At 41.9% G+C, this 26831-nt stretch overlaps 1 protein-coding gene across 3 annotated transcripts in view; it reads right to left on the bottom strand.

Annotated features, from left to right (window-relative positions):
- Positions 1–26831, bottom strand: part of bur (GMP synthase burgundy) — a 266584-nt gene that overhangs the window by 200833 nt on the left and 38920 nt on the right. The window contains exons 1-2 of one of the 3 annotated variants that reach the window (XM_068378692.1): positions 15108–15344; positions 14887–14997 (exon numbers count right to left, since the gene is read on the bottom strand). The exons of 1 other annotated variant lie outside the window; for it this stretch is intronic. The gene's annotated coding sequence lies outside the window, so the exon portion shown is untranslated. Of the gene's footprint in view, positions 1–14886; positions 14998–15107; positions 15347–26831 lie in introns of those variants that run through there. One more of the 3 variants, XM_068378693.1, reaches the window with a different exon arrangement.

Raw genomic sequence — 26831 nt, 5'->3', positions numbered from 1 at the left:
TTTCCAAACGATAAACATTTAGCTATTTACTAGGGGGTTATCACTTTTAGCGAAGCTAAAAGAACGAGCCATTAAAATTTTATCGAGGATTAACTACCCATTCCACTAGTTAGGGGGGGGAAGATTGCTATCGCTCACACTCACACACTGGTGATTTAGCTCATTTTGCTTAGAGGTAGGACTTCAAGTAGGAAAGGGCAAGCAGGTAATTTTGTACAAATAGCTAAAGGTTTGCATCGTTAGGCAAAATTCAAAAGACAAAGATTACTGGTAGTCCCAAATAGGCGAGAAGGAGGAGCGGTAACAACCACTCTCCCGAGGAAGAGCAGCAACAACCACTCTCACTCCGAGCCAAAAGCAAACTGAAGCACAGTCACAGGTGAGTGAGTGAGTAGCTAGCTACCCCCCGCTAACTAGCGGGATGGGTAATTAACCCTCGCTAAATTTTAATGGCTCGTCCATTCAGCTTCGCCCCAAGTAATACCCCTATAAATAGCGTAGGTTTGTATTCCAGTTACGGAATAATTATTATTACAATCAAAGCTATAACCCTCGTTGGAAGAGCAAGATGCTATGAGCCCAAGGACTCTAACAAGGAAAATTGCCCAGTGAGAAAAGGAAACAAGTAAATAAATAAACTACGAGATAAGTAATAAAAAATCAAAATAAAATATTCTATTAACAATAACAATATCAAATTAGAACATTATACACTATTACACAAACTACAAAAACTTCATGAAAAAATGACGAGGAAGAGATATACTGTAAGATCGAACAGCGTACCTGAGTGTACCCTCAAACAAAAGAACTCTACCCCAAGACAGTGAAGGCCATAGTACTTAGGCTATGACCCTATACAAGACTAGAGAACAATGGTTTGATTTTGGCGTGTCCTTCTCCTAGAAGAGTTGCTTACCATGGCTAGAGTGTCTCTTCTACCCTTACTAAGAGGAAAGTAAACACTGAACAATTACATTGCAAGAGTTGACCGCTTGAGCAAAGAATTGTCTGGTAATCTCAATGTTGTCAGGTGTGTGAGGACAGAAGATCATGTGAAAACAATAGGCCCGACTATTTGGTGTATGTGTAAGCAAAGAAAAAATGAGCCATAACCAGAGACAGGGATCCAATGTAGTACTGTCTGGCCAGCCAAAGGACCCAATAACTATCTAGAGGTAGTATCTCAACTGGTGGCTGGTGCCCTAGCCAAATTTCTACCTACAAGCAGAACATGTTTTGCTACGCGTTAGCCCCACGGGTTTGTTATTATAATAGTTTAGAGTGTTATGACTTTAATTCGGTTCAAACAGATATATGTTCCAAATTCAATCTTGCCTAATGTAAGGTGATAAAACAAAATAAATCACATTTCTATTATAACAATAAAAAATATTGCATAATTGACTGAATAAAACCATTGATATACTGTACAAACTTAACAAAGGGGAGAGTTGTAGCTTTGTGCTCCAGCATCTATTCGAACATTGGAATTGGCTTCTATTTCCCATTATGACTAAATATATCAAACATGCTTCTATCCTAACCTATTCTTATGACAAAATAATTAAATCTGAGCTTCAATTACAAAGTCCATTCCAATACAGTACTGATAACAAATAAGTTTTATTCAGTTCAAACAATTAACTTACGACCAAAGCTCCAAATATACAGTAGTTTTTTTTTCTGAACTGTCAGGAGGGAGATGATTACCGAGGCAGCTGCTATGATGACGACAGGAACAAAACATGACAAATTCGAAGATAATTTGTATTTTTCCTAACCATACAAACCTTAGCTATTTACAAAGGGTTATTACTTTTAGCGTAGCTGAAATGGCGAGCCATTAGAATTTAACGAGGGTGTATTACCCCCGCGCTAGTTAGCGGGGGGGTAGGGGAGTGGTAGCTAGCTACCGCTCCTCCCCCTCACACACAGGTGAATACTCACTTTCACTTAGAGGTAGGACTTGTCTTGGGGGACAGGGCTGGCGGGCAAATATGTGTAAATAGCTAAGGTTTGTATGGTTAGGAAAAATACAAATTATCTTCGAATTTGTCATTTGTTCCGTAACCGAAATACAAACCACGCTATTTACAAAGGGTGACTTATCCCTTAGGAAGGGTGGAAAGTCCCCAGCCATACTGGCTTTGGCTTTACCCGGGGACTCAGAATCCGAGTGAGTCGCACTCGAGAAAAGGAGTCCCTGCACCTCACAAGTTCCTTGCACCGCAAGGAACCATGTGGCCTACGTAAGCTTGTGTGTGAAGGAAGAAGTGTGACCCGTCTTAGGCAGTTGACCTGGAGTTCCAGAAGGAACTCTGGGTTAAGACGTTCCCAATACCACCTCGTCAGGGTATGGGGGACGCGACAGTATTGACTCAATACTCGGAACACAAGGAAGCATGGTTTACCTGCAGAGGTTCGAGGTCAGCTATGCAGAGACCAGGATGCTGCTTCCCTGTAGAGGGGATGATGAAGAAAGAAGTAAGGGCCAGACATACTTCTTTCGTTCATGCAGACTAAAACCTGATAACAATGCCCTCAACCTTCTGCTACCTGTCCAAAAAGGAGCCTGAGGTTAGACCAGCTGTTGTGTAGCCACCACAGAGCGATAGAAAACGTATCGAGACTCCTGTGGATCACGCCCTGCAGGAAGCGGGCTGCGAAGGTCATCAGACGCTTCCAGACTCCAGCTTGTAGCACCTGCGTCACAGAGTAGTATTACTCGAAGGCGAGGGACGTTGCGATGTATCCAACATCGTGCTGTAGGGCGACGTGACGGGGGAGGGTCTGAAGACAGGTCGAGATGAATGTCCTTGAGTCCGGGCTGAAGAGGTATACTGGTGACTCTCCCCCCATGTCCTCCTTGTGTTCCCAAATCGGCTGCAACTGGGGCCAAACTGCAGCTGTTCCCAGCACTAACCTCTCGATTCCTGTACTGGCAAGAAAGAGAAGGTCTTGGGACATCAGACACAGAATGGAGACTCAAAATCTTGAATGAATCGGACCGAAGGGTCGGGACCCTCAGATTCTGAGTCTAGCCAACAACTCAGGAGCGAGCCTGAATGTTGCCTTCCCCTCTTCCTTAGAAAGGGGGGGGAGTAGTAAGAGACCAAGAAGATTGCTTACACACTGGCCGTGGCCAGAGTGAGCAGAAGACCCAGGGCGGAATACAATCCGAGGCCTGTCGTAAAAGGGTCTTGAGAAGATCTCTTAAAGGACTAAAAGTCCGAGCCATGCTCCAAGTTGGAGGTCTTCCTCCGACTAGGGCAGGGACGATCGTAGCTTCGCATGAGCGAGGATAGATCCAGCGGGCAGGAAAAAGTTATTCCTTTAAGCCTGAAGGTCAGGGAAAGGCTGAGCGACAGGCTTCATTGCCAAGAGCGGAAAGGAGTTTCCTCCCGCCGAAAGGCAATAAGACCGTTATTGCTGGAGAAGAGGCCTCACGGGAAGAGGTATGTCTCCCACGGCAACAACCACCTTAAACTCTTCACTTTGCCTGGGAGACCCCTGTGGATGACTATCGCAGATGACGCGACCTCCGTACCGCGACTGTAGCGGGTTGTCTCTTCTAGAGGAGGAAGCGTAGTGTCTCCAGGCATGAAGCCGAAGCGACGCCCCGGTTCGGGAGAGATGTCGCAGTGTGGTTGCTTGAGTAGTCTGCGCCGTGGGAGAAGCTCTCCCGGGAGTTCCGTCAGGGGCAGCAGAGGGTCCAGAAACCGTTCTGCACATAGTCCCAGTGGAGCTCTCCCATTGAAAGGTTGACAGACAACCTGGTTTTGTTGAGACCCATTGTCCGCAGACAAAAAGGAGGGAAGACGCAGGCGTCGAAGTTGTCCCACCATCACCGGAATGCATCTTGCCAGAGTCTCGGGGTCTGAGACTGGGGGGAAAACTAGCGGAAGCTTGAGGTTCCAAGCTGTCGCGATCAGGTCCCCCAGACCAGCACTTGCTGGTTACCCAAGGTCAAAGACCCCTAGGTACACTCTCTCTATGAGGCTCTGCTCGGATAGTCTGAGAGAAACATTCCCCTGCCTGGAATGAGAGAGCCGATGGTGGAATTGAGAGAATCTCAATCATCCCGATATCTCTACTGCAAGATGTGAAGGTGTGAAAATGCGTCCCCTGCTGGTTAGCATGAAGTCGACACGCAACGGGGCGACTTGGCAGGAGCGGTAGGATCTGAAGAGGGGCCAGACTAAGGCCCTTAAGCCTGCCTGAATGATGGAGAGGTATCCTTCAGGTCTTGACCATAGGCCTGGACCGGAACATGCCCCCCCCCCCCCCTTTCCTTTGACGAGTCCGAGAACCGCATCAAGAATGTGGGGAAAGGACGAGAATATCCACTACCATCAAGAGGCTCCATAGGTCAACACCCATTGCAGGTTTAATAGTTCCGCTGGTCCCATAGGGCCAGGGAGTCCGGTTAAACATTGCCTGAAGCCACCGGAACTTGGATCGCCCCACATGGAACTTATCCTGAGGCGACCGTTCGGACTATAAACGGGTCAATGAGGAAAGAAGAACTAGGAAACGTTCCAAGGTAGGGCTGAAAACTCTGCTTGACTGAGAACAGGTACTGCGACTCTCCTCAGTCTTGCCACGGTGAACCGAAAGGAAGGCTCGGAGGATGTGGTAACAGAATCTGGCGTCCCCAGGTGGTCACCCATCCAAGTACCGACGTTGCTTAACCTCGCTGGACGGACGAGAAGCGGGGTTTCCAACGTGGTAAGGCGGTTGACTCAATATCATGGCCAGATACTCCAGATGTTGAGGCAGAGGAAGAGAAGGCTCCAAGCAAAATACCATGAGCCCACACTCATGGTCAGCATTCGGAAGCTTTTCCCGGCGCTGAAGAAGGTCGAAACCCGAGCCTACCGGAGTTGACCAGCCCTCCAAACAGCAGAGGAGGCGGAAGTCTGCACCTGAGCGGCCAAGAGGAAGGCAGGGAGAGTTCTCTGGGGAACCAAACCTGCTATGCCACGGCGGGATAGCCACACTGCATCGTATTCAGGAATACTTGCAGTTTAGGCTGAATTCGACGAGCACCCTGGAAGATGGATGGAATGGAAACTGAAAGTACCCGTCCTTCCGATCCAGGGTTAAAGGAGTCCTGTCGCCTCGTTACCAGTCTGATCGATTCTGCTGGTCTACGCTGGCCGAAGTTTGTTCGACAAACTTGATCAGGGCTGAGAGGTCGACTATGGACATCCCCTCTCAGATCCTTCCTTACAAGAAAGGATCGACTGAGGGGGCCGGGGGTGAAGCCGTCGATGATCCTAAGGAAGACCTTCGCCTAAGGTATGGATCATTCTGCCCAACCGGGCAACTCTGCTGATGCTATGGCATAGAGGTTCAGAGACACTGAATTCGCTGACAGAGACGGCAGGCGCGATATCCTTGACTACTCACAGAGATTGTGCGGGAATGGGCATCGGGAAGCTGTCATTCGGATGAGTAACCTTAAGCATCCTCCCAGCGAAAAAAACCTGCAATCCTAGAGTTCGTGAACTCCTTTTAGGACTATGCCCCCCCGGGGGAGTCTCCCGTGCCATCTGTTCCTGACAGGAGGAAACTGCAATTGGACACCTTGTCCCAGTTGTCGTAGCCGATAACTTAGGCCGACGTGGTTGAAAGAAAAGGGAGCTGGAGCCCTGCAGAGTCTGGAAGAAAGCGCCTTGGAGGAGTGAAACCGGAAGTCGATTTACTCCGCACAGCAGATGTTTAAGTCTCTGTCCTTGGGCAAAGACAAAACTCTTCTCAAGGATGGAAGGGTGTCTGAGGTCGTTGACCTCCACAGATGAGACACCCGAAGGAAGCCTTCAGTCAGTGCGTCCAGATGGTACAACATCGAGCTTGTCCGCAAGTAGATACTTAACGACGAAAGGCCAAGGTGCCTGAGCTCGAGAGGAGGAAAGTACCCTTGATCTTCCTGTAGCTTCCTTGAACCAAACCTCGGGCCATAACCGAGGAGGGAAAGAACCTGGTAAGCTCCCAGAGGAAGAGGTAAGCAGTCACCCCTTGTCCGATGGAGAAATCTTCAACGGAAAGCCCCCCCCGCCAAAAATCCTTCCAGGGCGGGAGAAGGAGAGAGTACTCGTGCAGGAGAGGGGACCCTCGAGACCGACCTCTTGGGAACCAACTTCGCCCTGGGGGAAGTCACCACGAAGTCCACTCCTCTCTTTCTCTTCAGCGTAGGAGAGACAGCCGCTGGTTTGTTACCCTGGCCGGTGAGTGCTGGTTTCATAAACCTCATTAACGCCCGTGCCAGCGGATCAAACCATGTCTGCTGCTCCAAGGACACAGAGTCCGAAATCCTAGCTAAGGTGAAAGGGATCGGGCGATCCTTTGGAGAGGACACGACGGTTCCTGCCTGAAAGAAGGTGGGAAGAATGCTGTACTGACCTGTCTTCGTCCTGCACTACCAACCTGTGCTTGGATGGAGGTGATCCCGAGTGCCGCCTAGGAGCACGCGTCCCTGCTGCTACCACCGGCTGTGGAATTCGCCGCGAACTATGGTCGCGCGAGGGCGAACGGTCGCGCAAAGGCGAATGGTCGCGCGGGCGCGCAGGCGAGTGGTCGCGCGGGCGCGCAGGCGAGCGGTCGCGCGGGCGCGCAGGCGAGCGGTCGCGCGGGCGCGCAGGCGAGCGATCGCGCGGGCGCGCAGGCGAGCGATCGCGCGGGCGCGCAGGCGAGCGATCGCGCGGGCGCGCAGGCGAGTGGTCGCGCGGGCGCGCAGGCGAATGGGCGTGACGGCGAGGGATCGTGCTGCCGCGTAGGTGAAGAAGATCGCTGGCGGTAAGCGATGGCGAGCAGCATGCGCAGGTGAATGATCGCGTGAAAGGGTGCGATGGTGATCAGCATCCGCAAGAGGGCGATCGTTCAGGGTTGTGCGATGAGGAGCAGCATGCGTAAGCGGCCAATCGTTCAGGGTTGTGCGATGGCGAGCAGCATGCGCAGGTGAATGATCGCGTGAAAGGGTGCGATGGTGATCAGCATCCGCAAGAGGGCGATCGTTCAGGGTTGTGCGATGAGGAGCAGCATGCGTAAGCGGCCAATCGTTCAGGGTTGTGCGATGGCGAGCAGCATGCGCAGGTGAATGATCGCGTGAAAGGGTGCGATGGTGATCAGCATCCGCAAGAGGGCGATCGTTCAGGGTTGTGCGATGAGGAGCAGCATGCGTAAGCGGCCAATCGTTCAGGGTTGTGCGATGGCGAGCAGCATGCGCAGGTGAATGATCGCGTGAAAGGGTGCGATGGTGATCAGCATCCGCAAGAGGGCGATCGTTCAGGGTTGTGCGATGAGGAGCAGCATGCGTAAGCGGCCAATCGTTCAGGGTTGTGCGATGGCGAGCAGCATGCGCAGGTGAATGATCGCGTGAAAGGGTGCGATGGTGATCAGCATCCGCAGTTGAGGGTCGCGCGATGGCGATCAGCATCCGCAGTTGAGGGTCGCGCGATGGCGATCAGCATCCGCAGTTGAGGGTCGCGCGATGGCGATCAGCATCCGCAGTTGAGGGTCGCGCGATGGCGATCAGCATCCGCAGTTGAGGGTCGCGCGATGGCGATCAGCATCCGCAGTTGAGGGTCGCGCGATGGCGATCAGCATCCGCAGTTGAGGGTCGCGCGATGGCGATCAGCATCCGCAGTTGAGGGTCGCGCGATGGCGATCAGCATCCGCAGTTGAGGGTCGCGCGATGGCGATCAGCATCCGCAGTTGAGGGTCGCGCGATGGCGATCAGCATCCGCAGTTGAGCTAGTAGCTGGCGAACCATGTTCCTTCAGAAGTGTTGGAGAACGTTGGCGTGCCAGCTGTAACACACGTGGGCGATCCGGAGATCGCTGGCGAGCTGATGATCGCTGACGAGCTGACGATCGCTGGCGAGCTGATGATCGCTGGCGAGCTGATGATCGCTGACGAGCTGATGATCGCTGACGAGCAGAAGGCTACGCGTGGAAGCCTGCGCAAAGAAGAAGAGTCCTTGACCCCGACCTGAACCGAAGTTCTAGATCGCGAGGGCGAACGTGGGCGCACAGGGCACGTAACAGGAACCGCAGGGAAGATCATCTTGAAAGCGCTGACGAACAGGAGAGCGCTGACGAACAGGAGAGCGCTGACGAACAGAAGGGCGCGCAGGGAAACCCTGACACGCAAGGGAAGAACCCCCGTGGGGGCAACCCTTTGCCCCGAAGGGATCGTTGTCCGCCGGGAGACTGATGTCCGTCGGAAGACCGCTGTCCGTCGGGAAGACCGTTGTCCGTCGGGAAGACCGTTGCCCGTCGGAAGACGAGATTAGACTGCTGTCCATCTGCACCAAGACGGAAGATCGAGAAAAAGAAGTTGTAGGCTGCAAACGGAGATTCAAAAAGGCGCCTCAAGCACCCTTATAGGGAGATGAGAGGCCCTTACGACGAGGCGGACGGAGGGCCTTACGGCGAGGGAGGCCAACAGCAACAGCAACAGAAGAAACCTCCGAAGAGGAGTCTCTATGAGTGTAATCTCTCGCGAACGAAAGAGAAACACTTCGTGGAAGAGACTGGTCAGCCAGTGACCTAAAAGGGGCAATCCTCCGAAGAGGAGCTCCTGCAGTTGCCCAGCCCCTTGAGCGAAACTGCAGGTGCGACCGCTCAGCACCAAGAGCATAGTCGCACGAAAAAAAGGCAAGAGAAGAACCCCCCAAAAGAGGAAAAGCTCAAGCCTGGACAGGAAAAAACTTCCCTCGGAAGGAAAGTTATCCGCCCAAGGAGGCAAGCCTCCTGACTGTTCTAAAATGAACTGGAGAGCTGTCCGTCGACACGGGAGTACTACCAGTAGAAGGAGACACGCCCCTGACGACAATACAAGGGGGGAGGCAGCAACAGCCGAATCCCCAGGACTCAACCAGACAGCTCACACCGTTGCTATATTACAGAAACGAACTAGATCGGTAACTGTAAAAAAATAAAACAAATAATATTAGTACACATTCATTCCCCCGGGAAGGCTCCGAAGAGGAATCCCGAGGAAAAGGAACAAGAATTACACAACAGGCACGTGCCCTCACAACCACTTACACTCGCGGAAGGAGAGCTGTAACCAAAACAGAATTATAACAATTATAATTATGTAACTATGTAATTATGTAATTTAAAAATGAATGAACACTAAAGAAAAAACGAAAACCCCGAAAGGAATCGTTCTACAAGCTGAAAAATTAACAACTACAATTAGATTCATAAACTAATTGAGACAAAATGTACGGCGTAGCAACCCCACCCACACGGGAAGGAAGCTACAAGGGCGTAGTAAAACATAGTAAAAGGGTGAACGACCTCAAGAGAGAGAGAGAGAGAGAAAGACCGAAGTCAAACTCGATCGCAACCCATAAAATTAGGCCGTGGTGGCCTAACTGCCGAGGCCTCCACGTAGATATCGTACACTACACACACACATCTGAAAAGGAAACTTACTTATTTCTATACTCAAATATATATACAAACATGAAAACATGTTTACATATATATTGAGTAAAAGAAAAGTAAGCGATTAAGTAAAGACAAAACAGACAATGGCTGCCAAGCGAGGACCAAGACAGAGACGTCTGTCACAGTCCGAGCCAAAAGTGAAAGTGAGTATTCACCTGTGTGTGAGGGGGAGGAGCGGTAGCTAGCTACCACTCCCCTACCCCCCCGCTAACTAGCGCGGGGGTAATACACCCTCGTTAAATTCTAATGGCTCGCCATTTCAGCTACGCTAAAAGTAATAACCCTTTGTAAATAGCGTGGTTTGTATTTCGGTTACGGAACAAAGGAATTTTTCTCTATCAAAATCTATACCTTCATTGATAGTGGTTTCTGATAATAGTATACAAGATTTAAAATAGCCCATTTGCAAAGACCTATTCAATTGTACACATTCCAATGTCTTAACTAATATTGTACTATTCTATAATAAAACTTAAACATCAAAACTTCATGTTCTGCCCTTGCCCAGCAAAGGGCACTGTGTCCTCACTCATTACAGGGATAGAGATTTTTCCCTAAACTAAGCTATGGCAGGATGCAGAGCTCTTCTCATAGTCTATCACTGACCATTGGATGGGTATGGTACACAAATTCTATGATAATGACGGAGTCAAAAGCTTTGTTACAACAGTGCTTTTCATCCAAGGCAATTACTTCTGGACTTGAGTGTACACAGGATTCAATCATCTTTTATTCCAAAGGATTTTACAATTCAAGAAAAAGAGGGAGAAATTTGCGACATCCACCCACTCCACCACAGTTGGTAAAGTTAGAGTGGGAATTTTGTGTTAGTTCTTATATATATGTTTTCCTTCTTGTGTAATAAAGTTTTTCGGGCATCTCACGCTTCAGTGGTCCTTAAAACTTTAACAAATACAGGGGATCTTTTGTATATCAGCGGCCAGTTCCTCCAGTGTGGATTAAAAATGGACATCAACTAACCTAAACCTTCCACCCTAACCTAACCTACAAGCCGTGTCTTTACCTACTTACCTAACGGGGGGAGGAGGGGGGGCGCGCCTAACAGCCCCCTACGACCCCCCTTACACTTCCGTATTCTAAGTTAGCCGTAATCATACATACAGGTGGCCGCTATCATACATACACCCCATTACAGGTTTTAGACAGTTAATGACACCAAACTCATTCAAAAGAGCTAAAAATATACCAAAAACCATTTTCTTTTAAAAACATGACAAATGTTCTCTTAGGCATATCTATCTAATAAAACTTACGGACCCTTTGTATATCAGCGGCCAGTTCCTCCAGCGAGCATAAAATACAGACACCACACCAACTAACATAAACTTCCTTCCACTAACCTACCCTACTAGTCTTGTCCTTACCTACATACCTAACGGGGAGGCTAACGGGCCCCCTTACACTGCGTATTCTTAGCCGTCGTCATACAAACAGGTGACTGGGGGGTGTATGTATGATAACGGCCACCTGTATGTATTATTATGTCTAATCTAGAATACGGGGGTCGCAGGGGGGGGGCGTTAGGATCCCCATCAGGTAAGTAGTTAAGTTACGGCTTGTAGATTAAGATAGGGGGGAAAGTTTAGGTTAGTTGATGTCCATTTGTAATGAACGTGTGAGGGACTGGCCACTGATATACAAAGACCCGACCACTATCATACATACACCCCTACTTACAACTTAGGGCAAACCTCATCATAAAGGAAATGTCCTTACCCTCACACAAAGAATTTCCAAGACTTCCCAGTATGACTCCCCTGCAACGTTGAAAGGCTATGATTACAAAATAACTAGGAGTGACTTGTGCCTTTTAATCAGGGTCAGATTAAGAGAGTTAGTATTAGTCTAAAGCAGTCAAATGGGTATTATTTTACTGTATAACAGGGCAATGTAACCTAGGGAAAAAACTACTTTTTTCCTATGGAAAAAATTCCGCTCTCTTCGAAAATGACACTCGTTCCCGTCGCAAATGAATAGTTTCAGAAATACATATATATATATATATATATATCTATGTGTAGAAATCACGAAAGCTGACACGTGATGAATATAAAATGTATTATAGCCACGAAAGGAAAAATGAAAAAGACTTGATTGGAGTTAGTACTTTCATCCACTCAGGACATTATCAAACTCAGCCATGAGAATACATATATAAAGACATCGTATTTATAGTGGAGAAGGGGATCTAACAGCTGTCAGTTTCTTAATAATTCCGGAGAAGTCAGATTTTAGATAAAAGGATAATACTGGATTAACGGAAAACAGACCTGGGCTTAGATTCAAATTTCTACCTTGAGTACATGAGATTAAAAATGATTCAACAATATTCCTTTGGAAATAGTCATTTACATGGATTACTTTTTCCGTCTTTGACCAGCCAATTCTGTGACTTGACCCTAACCAGTGGGAGGCCAACATCAGGTGGCCGTCTCCAGGGGTTCTCTTAATAATGCCTTGGCCTCCCACTGGTTAGGGTCAAGTCACAGAATTGGCTGGTCAAAGACGGAAAAAGTAATCCATGTAAATGACTATTTCCAAAGGAATATTGTTGAATCATTTTTAATCTCCTGTACTCAAGGTAGAAATTTGAATCTAAGCCCAGGTCTGTTTTCCGTTAATCCAGTATTATCCTTTTATCTAAAATCTGACTTCTCCGGAATTATTAAGAAACTGACAGCTGTTAGATCCCCTTCTCCACTATAAATACGATGTCTTTATATATGTATTCTCATGGCTGAGTTTGATAATGTCCTGAGTGGATGAAAGTACTAACTCCAATCAAGTCTTTTTCATTTTTCCTTTCGTGGCTATAATACATATATATCTATATCCTACGATAATGGGGGACCCCCAGTGGGAACTCAAAGTTTTGGGAGGGGAAAACATACTGGGGAAATGGTATATAATGGTAAAACAAGCCTTTTCTTCTCTATACATTACCTTCTTGGATGTATAATAAACGGAGGAAAAGACAAAACAGTATAAGAGGATAAACTTTGGAGGGCGCCTCCAAAGGCTATGTCTCATGAAAAAATACGGTAATATTGAGCTGCGGCAATGTTAGCGTAACATGCTAACATTAGCAGTGTTATTCATTTATTTTTTGTCATTCTACTTGTCGGTTGTAGTCACTCCCGTTCGTTCGTTTGTACATAGCAGGTTTTGACCTTCTGCGCAAAAACCCCTCCTCCCCTCCTCCAATAGGATTTCTTCTTCTCTATCCGTGAAATTTAACTATTCGACTTTACCTGCTTTATTCAAGTATACGTCTTGATCCAGTACAACTATACCATCCCTTTCATGTAATACCCTCGTATACATATTACGTTTGACCCCAGTATTACTCTTTTTATTATTTGATACCTTATAAAATCACCTCATTTTATATTCCCATTAAATATTATTTATCATACACTCCATTTTATCTTTCGATATTACTTTTATACATTTTGTTATTACCTTGTCACACATATTTCACATAAATACTTGCTCTGGACAAGTTTCCCATTCTAATTCCTTCATGTTTACTCTCTAGACTCCGTTGTTTTTCTGTTAACCAATCACAAACTCATACGTATGGAAAGCTTGCACAGGGGGTGGTGGTTAATATTTCCCAACCCCCACCTTCCAACAAACCCTTTTCCGTGGAAACCTTTGCCCAAGTCAGGTCTTTGTTAGTTCAAGCGAAGTCTTTTTGCGTATCTTACGATGGAAGTTTTAGAAAATTGTAATGACTGCAGTAATCCATACTTGAAAGTATTTTGGTGAATTCCAATGTTGATAATTTTCTTATATCTTGTAATGTAATAGCCTAACGTTTAGTGTTCAAGTGCAGTACTAAACTAAGTCAAAGAAGTTAAGACGTCACAGACTCGGTCACAACACCCCGGTGACCCACAAATTTCATCGTCGCGGTCATAAAAGTAAGTCCTTAATTTCTTTAATTTTAATGTGTTAGTTTTACTATTTTGTTAGCATGCGCAGCTCAACATTACCGCTTGCCAGTGCATACGAGCTTGATGTTTTATTTTCCTGCGAGCATAAGTGAGCCAGTGGCGGAGCAAGAACCATTAAATTTAGCGTTGCTAATGTTAGAGTAACATTGTTAATGTTAGCGTGAGCAGCTCAACATTACCGCTTGCCAGTACATACGAGCTTGATGTTTTATTTTCCTGCGAGCGTTAGCGAGCCAGTGGCAGAGCAAGAACTATTAAAGGTAAAGTTTTACTGTATTACAGATTCTCATTTCGAACAGAAAAAGAGACGGGAACGAGTGTCACTTTCGAAGAGCGGAATTTTTTCTATAGAAAAGAGTAGTTTTTCTTAGGTTACATTGCTCTGTAATACAGTACAATAATACCGCAAAGCCATCGTAACACTGGTAACGTTGCGTAACATTGCTAATGTTAGCGTTTGCAATACATACGTGAGTGAAGTGACACCGAATTTGAACGTCATTATATTAAAACATTTTAACAGAATATATATAACAAAAGACATATTCAAACATTTTAACAGAAAACAAATGTTCTCCAGTAGAAAATAACGAGATATAACCGGTTTTCACCTTCATTTCATCCGTAATAACAGCAACCAGTTCGGTTACTTGAAGTTAGTTGAATTGGTTGTTCTGTTTGTGTGAGGTTGAAATGATGGTCAACTTCTGTCAAATCATGTTATTTACTACTGGTAACCATATATTTTCTGTTCGAAATGAGAATCTGTAATACAGTCAAACTTTACCGTCAAATGTGCTAAATCTTTCATTAGGAGAGAATTAATACTATGATTAGGGTGATATATGTGTCATGAAGATATTTGAATAATAAAAACCATACAGATGTATGAAGTACGGAAATTTAAACTATTTACAGATGATGTGCAATTTCACTTTATAATGACATTGATGATAAGCCTATTGCTAAAACTTTAAACCAAATTCTTACCAATGTTAGGGAATGGATGACAGTTAAACAACTAAAACTAAATTAAGACAAAACTGAGTTTATGGTGAACGAAAAAACAGCTTAATAAACTTGGGCTACATCCAAATAAATATTAATGGTAAGGCAAAGGGAAATACAAACAAGTCGCCAATAAGTGGGCTAATCTTAGATACCGTAGGCCTAGCACACACCAAAATATTCCTATGTACAGCTAACTATAGCATCCAATTGAGATATCGCCAAGCAATATTTCACGTTCCTTGATATGTATGAATGTGATCAAATGCATTTCATGTGCAGTAAAAGGGTTTTTATCATCTGCCGCCAACATCACTCGTGGGGAATGGTGTGCCCATTGCACCAATGGGACCACCATAATAATAGAACAATTACGATAGAATTAGTGAGCTTCATTCTGACACAGTTCACCGTATATCACCAGCCCTTACCAAAAATAGTGGGATTTTGTTGTATCTAAGAGACACCGGAGTTTCACATAAATATTAGCAGGGTACAGGTGGTCTTGTCCCATTCCTTAGCCGATGCCACAACAACAAATCCTATGAAAGACACGTCTGTTTTTATAACATAAAAGCTTAATATCTCTTATTTTATATTAACTAATAATTTTCAAATATAATAATACTAACTTACACTAATCTAAGCCTACCTGCTGAAATATTTTCCTTGGATAATATTAACAAGGCGTGTCACAGTAAAAATAATAAGCGAAAACAGACGTTCCGAAGTAAGGGCCTTTGCTCAAAAACAAAAGATTGTAGAGAAGCGCTTCACTGATGTAATATGTCACTGAGAAGTTTCACAGACAGCTGACTTTTCTGCAAAATTCTAATTTTCTTATAGACATTCACCAACTTGAGATAACAAGAAGTTTAGATTACATCTAGAATTTTCAAATATAATCACATTTAAGTAGAAGATAGCGTATTCACTTTTATGCAGGACTCCGGTCTTTACAGTTTTCTTTTTAAATGAATCTCGTCACGTTTATCAGATTAACTAATGTCATTTCAACTACTGTGGATGTTTAGATGCTCCAAACGTTAACTGTGTTCGTCGTGATTTCTATAAAGGATGCATATGAATATGCGTGGATTTTATCATGGTTTAAGCAAAAAGACCCACGTGACTAAGTTGGGTTTTCGTTCCCTCTTTCTCATCTGCTCTGCCTCTATCTACGAAGTGTAATTTGCTGATTAGGGAACCCTCTCTTCATGCAAATGTCTTGGTCTATGATTTAATTCCCCATGTTTACATAAGTCACATGGTTTTCTTTATAGAGTAGATGTGATCGTGTCTCTCCATGAAGATCAAGTCTCCCTTCTTTAGTTGTGGTACTTTTATTAGATTGGTGTCGTGCGGCTGTGCCTACAGGCCGTTGTTGGTTTTCAAGTTTGCCATGCAGCTTATTTGATAGACTGGTGTTGCGCTCTCAATTTCTTCTTCCTCACAATCGGGTGCATCTTGATCTGAGTTTCATCAATTTCTATTCAGCCCTGTTCACGCAATTACAATTAAACTCAAAGTTGAACATGGTGAAGCCTAATAATTATTTGTGGTTCATATTCTTTTCTTTTAGGTAACATATGTCATAACATTCAGTGAAAATCGATTAGATTTGTAGTAATTTTATTTTCGAGTTGGCTAGGTTTGTGCAGGGTAACCATATTACTTACTTTCTTTGATGGCTGTTTTCTGGTCCTATCACGCAAGAAAACCCTATGGACAACAGGACATACAAAATCTGTTTGTCGTATTTCTTTTTCTCATAAATGTAGTGTATCACAAACTGTATTTCACGTTAATTGTCAAATCCACGTTATCGAAGCTCTCAGAAAACAAGAGTTTTCAACTTCTTGAAAGCCTTAATAGCTTCAATCTCTCTGATGTCTAGTGGGAGCTTGTTATATAGTCTTATGGTCGGATATTTGAAAGCTATATAGGTCCCTACATGTGTAACTATTCTTGTGTCGACACAATTCGTTGACTGCAAGATGAGACTCTTTAGCTATGGTAAGCAGCTCTTCTAGGAGAAGGACACTCCAAAATCAAACCATTGTTCTCTAGTCTTGGGTAGTGCTATAGCCTCTGTACCATGGCCTTCCACTGTCTTGGGTTAGAGTTCTCTTGCTTGAGGGTACACTCGGGCACACTATTGTATCTAGTTTCTCTTTCTCTTGTTTTGTTGAAGTTTTTATTGTTTATATAGGAAATATTTATTTAAATGTTGTTACTATTCTTAAAATATTTTATTTTTCCTTGTTTCCTTTCCTCACTGAGCTATTTTCCCTGTTGGGGCCCCTGGGCTTATAGCATCCTGCTTTTCCAACTAGGGTTGTAGCTTAGCATTTAATAATAATAATAATAATAATAATGTATAGTAATTCTCTTAGACGAACGGGAGCTATGTAAATATATATTCAACGTAACCCAACTTATTACTCAGTATAACTAAATAAGTGTAAACACTGAATATTTTTATCTTTTTTTTCCATATGTTACAATGTAATTTTTGTTTGATCTTAGGTTAGGTCTACATTTAGAGTTCATTAGAGCCGATGAAAAGTTAAAGATTATAATGGACAATCATTAGTTAATTTAGGATCTTTACCCCTTATTTGATTTACCGAATGTAAGAAATAGAAAATAGAATGTATATTTGCATCTGTATAAAAATGTAATAATTATTGTCAATAAATAACTAACTATTAATTGTCCAATTCTGATAATTTAATGTGTAATTGCACATATCTTAAACTCTATTCTGGCTTTAATAGGCAATTCAGGTCGCCTCCTATAACCAGTCTTTCTTTCAGCTCTATTGATGTTACCACTTCATATATTTCCCTTCGAAATAGATTTCTAATTTCCTCCTCACAGCCCACTTGCGCTGCATGTGCACTGATTACATTTAGAATGTGGACTCCACAGCACAGTTTTACTTTCATTATTATTTCAACTTCAACAAAATTTCCCTTCATTTCCTGACTAGGGATAACATCCACTCCACATCTTCCCCTTCCATGGGTTCCACTCTTATATGATCTTATTTCCACTGCCAACCTCTCTTGCCTTGTCTCCCTTCCAGCTGGTCTCGGTGCACAGGATGTCAATTTTCCATCTCCCCCTTACATTTGCCACCTCTCTACTCTTCCGGCCATGGTGCCAACATTCATAGTTCCAATTCTAAGATTTTGGACTATCTTCTTTAACCAAGCCCGTCCTTGATGTAGTAGATCTTGTCCCATCGCATGAGCAGGGTATATGCTTTGGCCTTCTTTTCTTCTTACCTGGCTTCTATCCATGGTTTTGGCAGGATGTTTTATAGCCAGATGCTTTTCCTGCTACCAACCCTCACCATTTATCCATTCTTATAGATACAAAATAAGATTGAGCTTAGAAAACTCCCATGGGGTATCCCTCTGCTTAATGGTTCATATGATGAGCGACAGTTTCCAATTCGTACATAGTAGTTTCTTTCAACCAAGTAATCATTTAGATACTGAAAAGCTTAATATTTAATACCAGTGAGCCGTAAATATCATTTAGTAGCAATTCATCCACAAATGTGTCGAAAGCAGCACTAAGATCGAGTAAAATAAAGATGCCACACATGTCCTCATCTATCATTTCCGGCAGATCATTAGCAGAGCATATAGCTGTCTCCATAGAATATCAATGTCTGTATTATGCCTGGTTGTATGGCAATGCATTGATTCTTTCTAGATAACTAAGTAGTTGTTCAGGAATTACATATTCTTACATTTTTATATAAACGATAGATTCAAAATAGGTCTGTATGAACTTAAGTCCTGATAATCTATGGGACTTCAAAACCGGTGTAACTGTAATCACCTTCTCAGGTTTATGAGGCTTACACTTACCAGAACTATCATTTACTATCCTTGCAATTATGTCGGAAAGATTAGAAAATTGTTCTATTCCAATTACTTTGGATATTGGCATCGGGTCAATTGCACAATCTGTTTTCTTTGCCTTCTTAATAATGCTGATGATTTCGTATTTTGTTATATCATTAAATCTCGTTAATCTTATCCGGTACATGTTGACATCTATGTAGGTATTGCGCACAGACCATGCTGGATGTTTACAGAACCGAGGTGACCATTCCGGTTGATCATTTACATGAAGAAGGGTCAACATATTTCGGTATGATTCTAGGATGTTCACTATGTCTATATATAAGGCTAACAACTGAGAATGCCCCAAGTTCTGTTCAGATCTGTTCTGTTAACTCATTTAACAGTTAGTTGTATCCACATAGTGCTTTCTTTATATTTGCAGATCTATAACAGAAGACTTTATCTACCAAATAGTTAATACAGAATTGAGTGTCATTTTACATCGCATACCTCTCATGCCAATAACCTCTATTTATTACCATGATGGCAGTGGAATGGGAATTAGATTCACCTAAGTCTACATAGAAGATTGCTGATTTTTTAGAGAGAGTTTGGAACTGCCACTGCTACAGTGAGTGCCTGCGCGACTGTGACTGTGAACTGCTGATCTCACCTATTCTTTCATCGCTGGATATACAGCGGGTGGAATTTTATTTTTCATTACGATAAGAAATAGAATTTGTAAGCTAAATTTGAAGAATAAATTTTAAAGGAAACATAAATTCATCAACCTTTATAGGTCACAATCTAGTATTTACAACAATATGGCAGAATTAAATTTTAAGTGGAATATGTTTTTCTATAGTCACGAACATAATTTAAGCGCAAGTTATAAGATGTGACGTTGCTTGTTGGAGGTTTTATTTGGTTGTTTCTGGTGTGTCTGCGAAAAACAAAGCTGTCCAGCAAGCAACTGTTTCATACTGTAGGAGGAACGACATTATTTTGCCATCCAAACACTTTTCTTTGAAAAGGGCAGATAGAACTGCTATGACAGATGAAGAAAGGAAGGAGCCAGATAATTTACTGCTCATGATAAAAGAGTATTGTATCCCATGTCAGTCTGAGATTGTGATGTCGCAACATTTTTGTAATATGGTGTGTTCTACACCATTTGATACTTTTCTTGCTTAACGAAGAAATAAAGTGATATCATGTAACTACACTGAGTCTGACCATATGATTCGTGACAAGATTTTACTATCCGTAAGAGGCAAGCTCCAAGAGTTGCTGTTTTGGGAATAACACTTAGATTTAAAGTAGGCTTTATGATATTTGTACAGTACATTAACAATCAATGATTCATGTAAAGGAATTAGGTTGTGGAAATGGAAAATCTATCGAACAAGTGAACAAAGGTCAGCAAAAGAGCAAAAAAAAAAAAAAAATAGTAAAAGAACTCAAAAAAAAGGAATTTGAGACGAAGAATGTATTGAAGCGACAAAATGAAGAGATAGTGAAAGACTGCAAATTTTGGGGATGAAATCATGCTTTTGGCAAGGATAACTGTCCGCCATAATGCTAAGTATGCAAAAGCTGCTAAAAAAGGGGGGGAAATTTGGAGTAAAATATAAAGCATCAAAGGTACAGACAGTAGTGAATGAAAACAGAAGCAACAAGAAAAAGTGGTTGTCCGTAGTAAAACGAAACGATGACTCAAGATCATATGCAATGATGACAGCAACATAAAATTTTTGTATGACACCGGTACAACGATCAAGTGTATTAACATAAGATACCTCCACAGGCACCAAGTGAAGACAAATATAGAGAATCTCTACATGTGGAACAACGTAGAAGAAGAATGTTATGGTAACTAATCCTAAGACTAAGGAAGATTATATAGTATTATTTTCTGTTGTCGATTATCACCTGCAATTATGTCTTGATGCAGATACCTGTAAGGAAAAGGGCTTTGTGATAATAAATGAAGGAAACTTTCAAATTGCTAGCGTCGAAGCAAATGACGAGCTAAGGAATCTTGGTTAAGTGATTTTGACTGTCGACACAACAGTAACCACAAAGGTACTGTCATACAGGATTATCCTTATTTCTATACACCAGGTGACTGAAGCGGTAAATGAACTGGTTAAACGCAAAATCCTAGTTCAAGTAGAGGAACCAACTAAATGGATTTCCCAGATGGCAGCTGTAAGAAATACCAGATGGGAAAATAGAAGTTTGGGAATTGATCCTTAACCACTAAATACAGCTCTACAACGAGAAAACTACTATCTACTGACTACCGACTTTCAACGATGTTCTTCCAAAGCTATTATAAGCAAAGTTTTTTTTAGCAAAGTAGGTAAAAAAGGAGCATTTTGGCACATAAAATTCGATGATGAATCCTCTAAACTGAAAACAATGATAAAATGATTACACCTTGTGGGTGATTTCGATTGACAAGACTTCCATTATGGTCGAAAAGTATCGAGCGAGATATTTCAAAAGAAACTTCATGCGCTTGTTGATTTAGATGGTGTTGCCTGCGTAGTTGAGGATATCATTGTGCTAGAACTTGGAAGCACCAGTGAAGAAGAGGAAAAAGCTCATGCAGTGAATCTTAACAACCTGCTACTACGATGCAAGGGGAAGCACATTATTATTATTAATAGTAGTAGTAACAAAGCTACAACCTAGTTGAAAAAAAGATGCCATAAGTCCAACAGCTTCATCAGGGAAAAATAGTCCAGTGAGGAAAGGAAACAAGGAAATTAATAAACTACAAGAGACGTAATAAACAATTAGAATAAAATATTGTAAGTAGAGTAACAACATTAAAATAGGTCTTCCATATATAAATTATAAAAACTTAAAAGAAAACAAGACGAAGAGAGATAAGATAGAATATTGTTCCTGCATGTACCCTCGAGCAAGATAACTCTACCCAAAGACAGTGGAAGACCATGGTACAGAAGCTATGACACTACCCAAGAATCGAGAACATTGGTTTGATATTGGAGTGACCTTCTCCTAGAAGAGCTGAACCAAGAGAAAATGCACCTGAAATAGTGAAATTTATTTACTTGGGCACAGATTGAAAAAGGACAGTATTAAGGCCACCGAGGAAAAAGTTTGGACTATTAGAGAAATTCCTAATTCAGAAGATATCACCGGAGTCCGTCATCTCTGTGGTATGGTACAGTATTTAGCTTGTTTCACCTTGTACCTTGCTAAGGGCCTAGAGCCGATCCATAAGTTGCTAAGGAACAGGGTTGATTTTGTCTGGTCTGAGGAATGTTACCAAGCTTTCAAGCAACTAAAACAGATGTGCAACTCACCTTTACTTGTAATTTACGATCCTGACAAGGAATTGGTTCTCCAAGTAGATAGCTCAGAGAAGGGTATATGAGCTGTACTATTCCAGGGTGGAAGGCCAATAGGATATACATCACATCAAGAAATCTCCAATTGAATGAACGGGGATGGTCTCAGCTCGCAAAAGAAACTGTGGCAATAGTATTCAGGTTAGAGAAGTTAGAACAGTATACTTTAGGAAAGAAAGGTGATAAACCACAATGATCGTAAACCACTTAAAGTTATTTTGTGAAAACCACTAAGTCAGGCAACCAAGTGATGATGATGAGCATTTTTCACTGATTATAAGTCTGTATGGAGGGAAGGAGAAAAGTTATTTCTGGGGCAGGTACGCTAAGTCGAGCTTACTTGGAAGTGTAGGGTGATATACCAGATTCAAGAATCTACTCATTTGCACCTCAAGATGTATAGTAGGGTGAGGCAGTTTTGGACAACTTTTTAGTAACCTTTGTACAAAATCTATATTAATAATTTATGACCAAATACCAAACATGTTTTCAAGAGAGGGAAGTCTCATCTATGAAAATGGCTTGTTTCATAATCATCAAAGAATTAGAAATTCTTGTATTTCAGTAATAAAAAAAATATCTCAGAGGCGAGGCAATTTTGGAGACTTCTGTATCTCCGTTAAGCGCCAACGCTCAGTTGGGCAAACTATGACAATTTGTGGTCCCTATCAATATGAATATGCTAGAAAAATAAATTATAGATTTACATAAATTTTTGTGTCCGTAATCCAAGATTGTCCAATTTTGCCTCGCCAAGAAAAAAGTGAGCAGTTTGCCTGTCCAATTTTGCCTGACCATGGTTTTGAAAACTGTCCAATTTTGCCTTACTATATGAATATGTAAATCAAACTTTGCATTCGAGCACAAAAATATACTTTTATGTATAAATATGCATATATGTAATCATAAAAATTCAAAATAAGATATAAGGGGTGCAGTAAAAGGGGTGTCTGCCCAAGGTGACACCCTAAAAGCGAGTGACACCCTGAGAGTTACATTAAAAAAAAAAAGTTTCTCTTTAGCTCGATGGTTATGATATGATTTTCAAAAAGTTATTTAATACTGGGGACACTCTTAAAGCTGTTGACACTCAGGGGGTGAAACCTTCAAAAAGATTGACCAAAACATGGTAACATCCTCGAGAGGGGTGTCAACCCAAATGCTGGAAATATCTAAAAAAAAAAAACTCTATTATATACATTGTTCCTATAATAATTCACATATCCAAATGAAAATTTCAGGAATTGAAATAGAATATATTTTCACTGTTCCTGCTAATTTCCATGTTGATAACTGTCATGTTGCCTTTTTGATATGGTGTTAAATGGAGCAACATTAGAGTGAAGAGCATGATAGATACATCAAGGAGGGGCAAAGCTGATCCCCTAAACAATGTTCGTCCTAAGTTGTACCTATCCATTTTGTTCTTATCATTGTTACCTCATACTATGAACGAGCCATCAAAGAGACACTTTTACCTACAAAAGAAAGGGATACAATCGAAGATTTAAGAAAATAAGATGAAACGAAAAACAAAATAAATGGAAAAACACAAAGAAAGAGAGATAGAAACATGACAAATCATGGAAATACAAAGTAACCAAATATCTCTCGATTCTTTAAGAAAAAATGCCTGCAAACACTAACGTAAATACAAAAAAAAAAAAAAATCTAAATTGACTAGGATAGTCCCGATAGTGAATGATAAGGATTTATTTATACCTAAAATAAAAGAAATAAAAAAGAAATTCAAATTATTTTAGAAGATATTAAGGATCGTCCATTATTTTGCTTTGGTAGAGCAACAAAAGGGGTTTTAGAGGAAGAAGAAGGCTAAGTGACTCGCCTTGAGCTAGATGCTTGAAGCCACTGCCCACATATCATCATCATCATCTCCTCCCATGCCTATTGACGCAAAGGGCCTCAATTAGATTTCGCTAGTCGTCTCTATCTTCAGCTTTTAATTCAATACTTCTCCAATCACAATATCCTACTTCATGCTTTATAGTCCTAAGTCTTCCAACTCTTCTAGTGCCTTGTGGATGCCAGTTTAAAGTTTGGTGAACTAATGTCTCTTAGGGAGAACAAAGAGCATCCCCAAACCATCTCCATCTACCCCTCACCATGATATCATCCACATGTGGCGCTCAAGAAATCTCTCTTAGTTTCATTTCTAATCCTGTCCTGTCATTTAACACCGAATATTCTTCTGAGGGCTTTGTTCTCAAATCTACAAAATGAGTTTCATTAATATACCAAGATTCACGACCATACAGTAACACCGATCTCACTAAACTGATATATAGTCTGATTATTATATGTAATTTTAGGCGACCTGATTTCCAAATTTGACTTAACCTAGCCATCCTCTGATTTGCTATTTTCAATCTTTCATTAAACTCAAATTCTAAAGCTCCTATATTAGATATCATAGTTCCTTAATGTTTAGATAATTCTACCTCATTAATCCTTTATCCTTCCAAAGATATTTCATCTTCCATTGCATATTCCGTTCTCATCATCTGTCTTTCTTCTATTTATCGCGAGCCCAACCTCATGTGATTTTTCATGCATTCCGGTAAGCAAGCTTTCCAAACCCTGTGGTGTTCTGCTAATTAGGACAGCGTCATCAGCATACTCTAGGTCTCATAATTTTCTGTTACCAATCCAGTCCAATCCTTCTCCACCATCCCCAACCGATCTATGCATTACAAAATCTATGAGGATAAACAACATAGGTAACAACATATTCCCTTAGAGTACTCCACTTTTCACTGGAAATTGGTTTGATAAGACGCCACTAACATGATATTTGCATTTGCTATGCCTATGAACAGACAATTAAATTTACATATTTGAGAGAAACTCCATAATATCGCATGACGCCCCACAAAATTTGCCAGAGCACATAATCAAAAGCTTTTTCATAGCCCACATATACCATAAAAAGTGGAATTCTATATTTTACATATTGCTGTACCACATGTCTTAAATGAAAATTTGGTCAGTACAACTTCTACCTTTTCTAAATCCTGCTTGTTCATCTCTCAACTTTTCATCAATCTTTCTCTCTAGTCTCTTTAGAATGAGCATTTTATATATTTTCATGACAGCTGACGTAAGTGTGATGCCTCTGTAATGATTGCAATCAGTCAGATCTTTTTTTTGTAATTTTCACCAGCACTCCTAGCTCCCATACATAGGCTTTGCCTCTTCACGCCACATTCTACAAAACAATCTTGTAGGTAATCTGGGAGTCACTTCATTTTCAGGCAATATCATCTCAGCAGTTATTCCTTCGTATCCAGGGGCTTTCCATCTTTTGATTTTTTTAAGAATAGCTTCGACTTCAAACACACCTAATTCATTCATGGGCACATCAAGGTCTTCATCAGTTTCAGGTATAACAACCAAATTATTCCCTTCGTATTTCCTATTCATGACCTTACTAAAGTGTTCAATCCAACGTTACCTTTCGTCATGTTCTTCTGTTATAACAGATCCATCTTTCTTTTTGATGGGTATATGCTTCTAGTTTCCCGTAGAGATTTCATTAATAATTCCAAGAGCAATTCCTACAACAAAGCCACTCCCTGAATTCATAGCTTTGTCAGTCTCATCTGCTTTCCTGTCTAAATATTGTCTCCAATCATTCCTGATATTTCTTTTGACCTCACTATCAATACTGAAATACTTGGCATGCTCTGCCTTGTAATTTTCATTACTTCTTCGAAAACTACAAGAAATCAATTTCTGTCTTTGTCTTCTTTTTATAGTATCCCAAGTATCATTTGATATCCATGGTTTTCTCCTTGTAATTGCATGTCCCAAAACTTCGTCTCTTAAAGTCTCTTAAGACTGTAAATCGATTCCTACATACAGTTACAAAGATTTTTGTGCTCATTCTCTAGAAGCTTAGTTGTATCAAACTTAGGTATTCTATCTACATTTCTGTTGGGTTCTTTCAGTTTTGATATTTGTGTGGTAATGGGGAGCTGGTGATCACTACCAACAACTGCACCTCTATAGCTTGTTATATTTCCCAGAGGCCTCCTTCTCTCTCTATCAATGGCTATGTGATCTATTTGATATTTGTAATTGCCACATGGTGAAGTCCTTGTATATTTGTGGATCTCCTTGTGCTGGAAAAGAGTACCTTCAGTAACAAGATTGTTTGTTGAACAATAACTTATAAAATGTGCCCCATTTTCATTTGCAACTTCGCCAAGAACCTCAACACCCATCACATTTTCTATCCCTTGATTATTCCTTCCAACTTTAGCATTGAAGTCATTAATCACAATTTTCATATCTCTCTAGGTTCTCACCTATTATACTCTGCAGTTCTTCACAGTATTCATCTTTCCTTTCTTCAGGGGAATCATTTGATTCGCCTTGGAAGATGGAATCTTCGGGATCTTGAACCCTTCTGTGAAGCCTCTTCCATTTTTGCCCGACGGGCATGCTGTCATGCGTTTGCGGGGAGGGGAACGGGCCAATATTAACCTGTCAAAAAGTTTTCATTCTTTTTGCCTCTCGCGCGAGTGTGAAGGAGAGTACTGGAGCGTTGGCGCACAGGATGCTACTGGTGCTCAGTTTCTGCTGAAGCACAGTTTTTGGTGAAGGCGCAGAAAAGCACTGGCGCACAGGAAACCAATGCGTAGGGTGAATATACAAAGAATAGGCCAGACTATTTAGCCTCTATTTTGAAGTACCTTACCTCTAGCATTAGAGGCTCTTTGACCTTTTATTTTGAGGTGCCATACTACCAACATTAGAGGATATTTAAGCTCTATTTTGAGGTGCCATACCTTTAATATTAAGGGCTCTATGACGTCTATTTTGAGGTACTATAATCCTAGCATTATATGTTCTTTGATCTCTAATTTGAAGTGTTTTACCTCTAGCATTAGAGGCTTTTTTACCTCTATTTTGAGGCTCCTTACTTTTAGCATTAGAGGGTCTTTGACCTCCATTTTGAGGCTCCATACTTTAAGCATTAGAGGCTCTTTGACCTGTATTTTGAAGCACCTTACTTTGAGCATTAGAGGGTTTTTTACCTCTATTTTGAGGCTCCTTATGTTTAGCATTAGAGGCTCTTTGACCTCTATTTTGAGACTGCCC

This window comes from Palaemon carinicauda, chromosome 8, assembly GCF_036898095.1.
Source record: "Palaemon carinicauda isolate YSFRI2023 chromosome 8, ASM3689809v2, whole genome shotgun sequence".
In the NCBI taxonomy this organism is placed as follows: Eukaryota; Metazoa; Arthropoda; class Malacostraca; order Decapoda; family Palaemonidae; genus Palaemon; species Palaemon carinicauda.
Note: the sequence above shows the minus strand (reverse complement) of the source record. Positions and strands in the feature narration are given on the sequence as shown.